Below are 6000 nucleotides of genomic sequence, written 5' to 3'. Positions count from 1 at the left end.
GAAGGATGACTAGAGGATTTCCACCTAATTCCCCATCTCAGATGGGACCCACCTTCCCCTCCCCCGAATCTCCATTATCCTTAATGACATAAGGCACCCAGGCAACAGGTATGAGTTGCCTGCTCCCGAATAACCTAGGAAGGTAAAGAAGCTTGTGTGGGAACTTGACTCCTAGTTCCCAGGAATCCGTGGGCCAATCATTAGTATCCCACAAAGCATTGTGAAAATGTCCCATAAGGCATTGCACTGGATGGCAGCACAGGACACACTGGGATACCGATTCGTAGTGCACCACTTTTTCTATAGCTGCCACCACTCTTAGTGGGTATGTGCAGTGCCATCATAAGCAGCCAAGCATACATACATCCAAGGGATATACAGATGTTGTTGGCAGTACACCAACGCAACTTACATTAATGAAACTTGGCAAGGTAAACATAGCCTTAATTTCCTATCTGTAAAATTAGGAGGAGAATGCTACTTCACAGGAATGTAGAAATGATTAAGGTTTATAAAGTGCTAACATTCACCCAAATGCACCCCAAACCTCTAACAACTTGGCAATCCATTGACTTCCACATTCCCAGCTTATTTTGACAAATGACTCTTGAAAACATTTTTAAACGTTGATAACTGTGCACAGACCCTAGCACAAGTGGAAGATTTGCCTCTGTCTTTGTACATAAAATTAGTCATTTAGATTTGGAGGCCCACTAAAGCTACAGCACCACTATCATCTTGTGTAAAAGCTTTTCTAAAATCTTTGGGCTGGCCCTGTTCATAGAGATGTGATCACAAGGAACAGGAAACAGTTTTGTCTGTTGAAGGAAGGGCCAAAAATATTTCCCAGGCCTTTACAAATATACAGTACCAAAGTGAGGAATGAGTATTTCCAGGGTGTTTTGAGCATTTCAGGGTATTATTTATGTCCATGAGATTATATATACTAGAGCAAATTATTACTATTCTTATGTTTTCATGTAGCGGACATGAAAATTAAAAATGCATGCAGACTTTCTTCAATATTTTTGTTATGACTTGGGTGAAATCTTGTTGTGGGTTAAGTTAAAGCCTCATTAAGATTGATAAGTGTGAATGCACCCTTCAGTTTACATAATTGTAAGGAAAAGCCCCCCCTAAAACAAAAGGAGTATTTGAACCTGCCCGGAAGCTTTTGCAGAATATTGCTTGGGTCAGAGAGAGAGAGAGAGTGTGAAAATTGGCAGAACACAGAGGATCAGTGTGAGCCAAGCGAACAGCCAGAAAGATCTACTGAAAGTCTAGTGTATGACCTTGGAAGAAACCTGGGAAGAGGTTTGTGGGTCAGGGTGAAGGTTGAAAACAAAACTGGTTTTGTTTTGGTGCTCTGAGCAAAGAAGCTGTTCCCTGTTCTTTGATTCCTTCTGTGTTCAGAGACACAGGACTTTGGACTTTCTGCAGGAATAATTAAAACTGTATCAAAGAAACACCTATCACCAATTTCTACTACTAGACACCAAATTTTTGGCTAGCTGCTTGGGTCAAAACAGGTAACAGTGTTCAGAGTGGGATCCAATTTCCAAGGAGAGAGATTGTGAACGGGTATAACTGTTGAAACAAGTTGAAGCAAATGATGGCAGCTCTCTCAGAAATTAAAGATGGCCAAAATGAATTAAAGCAAGACCTAAAACAAGATCTGGAGGTTTCCCAGAAAGGCCTCAGAGGGGACTTGCAGGCTGAGAATAAATCCCTGTTAGAGCATCAATTACAAATTGCCTGGACAGACTGGGAACCACAACTGCAACACACTCAGGCTGGAATAGCAGAATGGATTGATGAAGTGACCAACAATCTGATGGCCATCAACCAGAAGTTTTACCAAGAAATAGTGGAGACCAAACAGGCTTTGGCCAATCTGGAATCTGCTAACTGAGAAGAATTGAAGCAAGGACTTAAGGAGCTGAAAATTTGGATCCAGAGGGAAATCAAAGGATCACAGACCACAAGGGAAAGCAGCCACCTGGATGAGACTTGAGCTAGCCAGAGGACTTGGATAAGACTGGATATTTACAATAGCTTTCTACCCCATTTGTAAACCATAGAGGCCCAGAGGGAAAGAGTGGGCTGTGCAAGAGCCATCTTTGAGGGGAAAAACTCCTGGGAAGCTTCTTTGGCTCAGTTCGACATTGTAGCTCAAATTGATGGCTGGAAGGGACTGAAAGGGGGATTACTAGCAGCCAACTTGTGTGACCTGTCATGGCATTCTTGCATGCTATCCAGACCAATGAAGGGTTGTATCACCATCTGCCCTGTAACCCTGTGTGCCTGAAATACCCTGCTGCTATAGCTCCCAGCCTGGGATGCTCACAACTAGCCTTCAAGCATGTAGGTCACACTCTGTGTCTGGGTGCTAGACAGCCCTGGTTTAGCGGCTCCAACTTCAGCAGCCTGTCTACTGCTCCACTCTGGCTTCCACCAGCCTTGGTTACAACCAGCAAGGTGACTCCAACACACCCCTCATCCCAAATTTTCCCTAAGACGTGTGCCCTGAAGTATCCACCCCACTTGGACTACTCCGAGAAATAATAAGTTTCATTGCTTGTTTAAAGAGACAAAAGCAAGTTACAGCTTACTAAATAGCTGTGGTAAATATGTCCTTCCCTATAAACACTGTACTGAGTTGGTTTATAATAACAATAAAACACATTTATTAACAATAGGACATAGGGTAAGTGATGCCAAGTGAAAGATATAAAAGTGGAGATGGTTACAAGCAAATAAAAGTGAAAACATACATCTAAAATCTAAAGTTTTATCTAGTGAGGTGCAGGCTTTGTTCAAGATGGCTTTTTCTTCAGTCAGGACCTTCCGCAGAAGTACAAGGTGCTAGTTTCCTTTGTCTTCCTAGGTGGAAGTTCTTTGCCTAAGCAGATTTCTCACCTACATTCAGTTTCCAGAGACTTGAACCCTGCATTGGTTGAAGTAACCATCTTTCTCAGCTTGCAAGAGCTCTGGCCTCTCATGTTTGTCTAGGGATGGATGCATAAATGGCTTTCTGTCTTTGCTAACAATGTTGTGAATCATTATGAAAGGAATCGATAAGACAGAAAATATCATATTGCCGCAATATAAATCTATGGTATGTCCACATCTTGAATACTGCATGCAGATGTGGTTTCCTGTCTCAAAAGAGAGATATTGGAATTGGAAAAGGTACAGAAAAGGGCAACAAAAATGATTAGGGGTATGGAACAGCTTCCATATGAGGAGAGATCAATAAGAGTGGGACTTCTCAGGTTGGAAAAGAGACGCCTAAGGTGGGGATATGATAGAGGTCTATAAAATCATGAATGGTGTGGAGAAAGTAACTAAGGATGTGTTGTTTACTCCTTCACATAACACAAGAACTAGGGGTCACCAAATGAAATTAATAGGCAGCAAGTTTTTAAAAAGTATTTCTTCACACAACGCACACTCAATCTGTGCAACTCCTTGCCAGAGGATGTTGTGAAGGCCAAGACTAAAAAAGGGTTCTAAAAAGAATTAGAGAAGTTCATGGTGGATAGGTCCATCCATGGCTATTAGCCAGGATGGGCAGGAATGGTGTCCCTAGCCTCTGTTTGCCAGAAGCTGGGAATGGGCAACAGGAGGTTGATCACTTCAATGATTACCTGTTCTGTTCATTCCCTCTGGGGCACCTGGCATTGGCCGCTGTCAGAAGACAGGATACTGCGCTAGATGGATCTTTGGTCTGACCCAGTATGGCCATTCTCATGTTCTTATGTCTCTCAAAGTTCAATGACTTTATTTCAGGAGACAGGATGGTCTTATGCTGTTCTTCCCTTCCTGTGGGCTTCCCATCCTCCTGTATGTAAATGGGGGTTCCATTGTTTTAATTCCACCATGTGTAATTTACATATAAGATAAATAACTAATGTTCCCTGCTGTCCTGGAAGAGACCTGTATCTCCCTCTGTTTGGACACAGACTATCACATTTAAAATCAATTAATGTTCATGATTCCTGATAGTGTTAATACATCCATTTTACGATATTACTCATCGGTGTTTCATAGGCTTTCATAAAGCCTCACTCCAATACTTTTATAATACACTAATATTGTATACAATCAGCTGATTCAGTTGCTTATCATTTGAGGTTCAGTGTCCTGTCCCCCCCCCCCCCCACTCTTCCCGCGCCGCATTTTATACACCAGTCAACCTTTGAAATGTTTTTGAAAAGTGAAACCCAGACCAAGCTTCTCTATCCTACTGGGGTGCAGACCACATGCTGTTTCTTCCCCCACTGGTTAGATTGATTTGATTTCTTTACCTTATATATAAATGGTCCTTCATTGTCTCTGCCTGATGACGGGGTTGGTCAGAGGAGGAAATACCCATTCCTTTGTCTAGGGCAGACCTGTCTACCAAATCCCCCTGACCTGAATAGTTTAAACACATTTTAGTCATTCCCATAAAAAAACAAAACTCTTTATACATACCACATATATACATCATGCAAGAATATTAATGATCAGTGAGTTATTAATTTTCCAGTGACCTATTATATGACTCTTAGATACAGATTATATAACCACACCTGAGTTGAAGTACACTGAATTGGTCAAGCCAGCTGAAACTCATTACCTGATACCAGTGAACCTCTGGCTTTAGGTTGCTCTTAGGCTCACATCTTCCCCCTTACAAAGCTGCAGGAGGCTTAGCCATTGACTGAACTGGAGACAGCAGGTCAGAACTGTCTTACCTGAACAGGGCCTCTACCACCATATTTTCTTTCTCCTTTATATAGAAGAAATGTATTTTTGTCCCCTTGGCCAGTTTACAGTCTCCAGAACATATCAGAGAGAATCTATAATTTCTCCTACAGAGTTATTACAAACATTTCAGTGACATTAATGACCAGTGTGGTGTGGTAGCTTTCAAATGATATACCTTTTTAGATGAATACTCACTACACCTTACACACTGGTGTCATGATATGGCAGGCCTGACAAGAATTTCTGAGACAGAGTAGTGAACCACAAATGAGCCTGTGTGTCACAGTAACCCAGCTCTGATTTTGCAACACATCAAAGAGGTTTAAAGTTGAAATATTGTGTAGGAGGTGGGAGAAGAATGCTGCATGAAGGATTCAAGAAACTTAAAGAAGAAAGTGAGCTTTGGGATAAATAGTTAATATCGGGAGCTTTCATTAAGACTTTAATGAAAGAGAGGACACAACACGATTGTTTCAATGAATTTGTGCTTGCTCTTTGTTTCACCGGACAACCGCTGTTAATTGCAAAGGGACCTCTTGATGACATTGTGCAGCAATACTGTCCAGCAGCAAAAACCCTTCCTAATGCAGACAATCTCACTCATAAGTATCTGAAAGAAAATGATGCTTTATTATCTAAACTGATGGATGATTTGATGGAAATGTGGTGTCTAATTTGATTTTTGACTTGTCTCCTGATGCTTTGGACTGTCCGATTCTTGGCCTTTTGTTTTTGTTTTGATTTCAAAGCGAATAAACCCACATTGTTTTGTGCTGACGTGACAGTCATCCCCCCCTCTGCTGATAGCCATGTTGTCAATGCATCAATACCTGACATGTTTGATATGTACCATCTAACTTGGGAAAATGTGGACACAACTAACAGATTCTGCTTCCTACATGGCTAAGTTTGCACAGGAGATTAAACTCAATCAGAAACCAGAGCTGCTACATATTACCTGTCTTGCTCATCTAACGAATGTCAGCAGCTACTGCTACCGAAGAAATGAAAGACATGAAAACTTGCATCATTGGATTGGGGGTCATTTTCAAGCATGCGAACAAGCTGAAGGCTTTGTTTTACACAGTGCAAGACAAGTGTAGAGCTGACTGCTTCTTACCTACCCCAGTGTGCTACATGGGTGGATGAGCTTGCACTTCGCTGCCTGTCATGTAAATAATGTGTGGATGGTGCTAATGTATGGATCATCCTGAGTTTGCTGGAGAAGCAGAAACTCTGAAGAGA

The sequence above is a fragment of the Caretta caretta genome, chromosome 3 (assembly GCF_965140235.1).
Source record: "Caretta caretta isolate rCarCar2 chromosome 3, rCarCar1.hap1, whole genome shotgun sequence".
Classification (NCBI taxonomy): Eukaryota; Metazoa; Chordata; order Testudines; family Cheloniidae; genus Caretta; species Caretta caretta.
Note: the sequence above shows the minus strand (reverse complement) of the source record.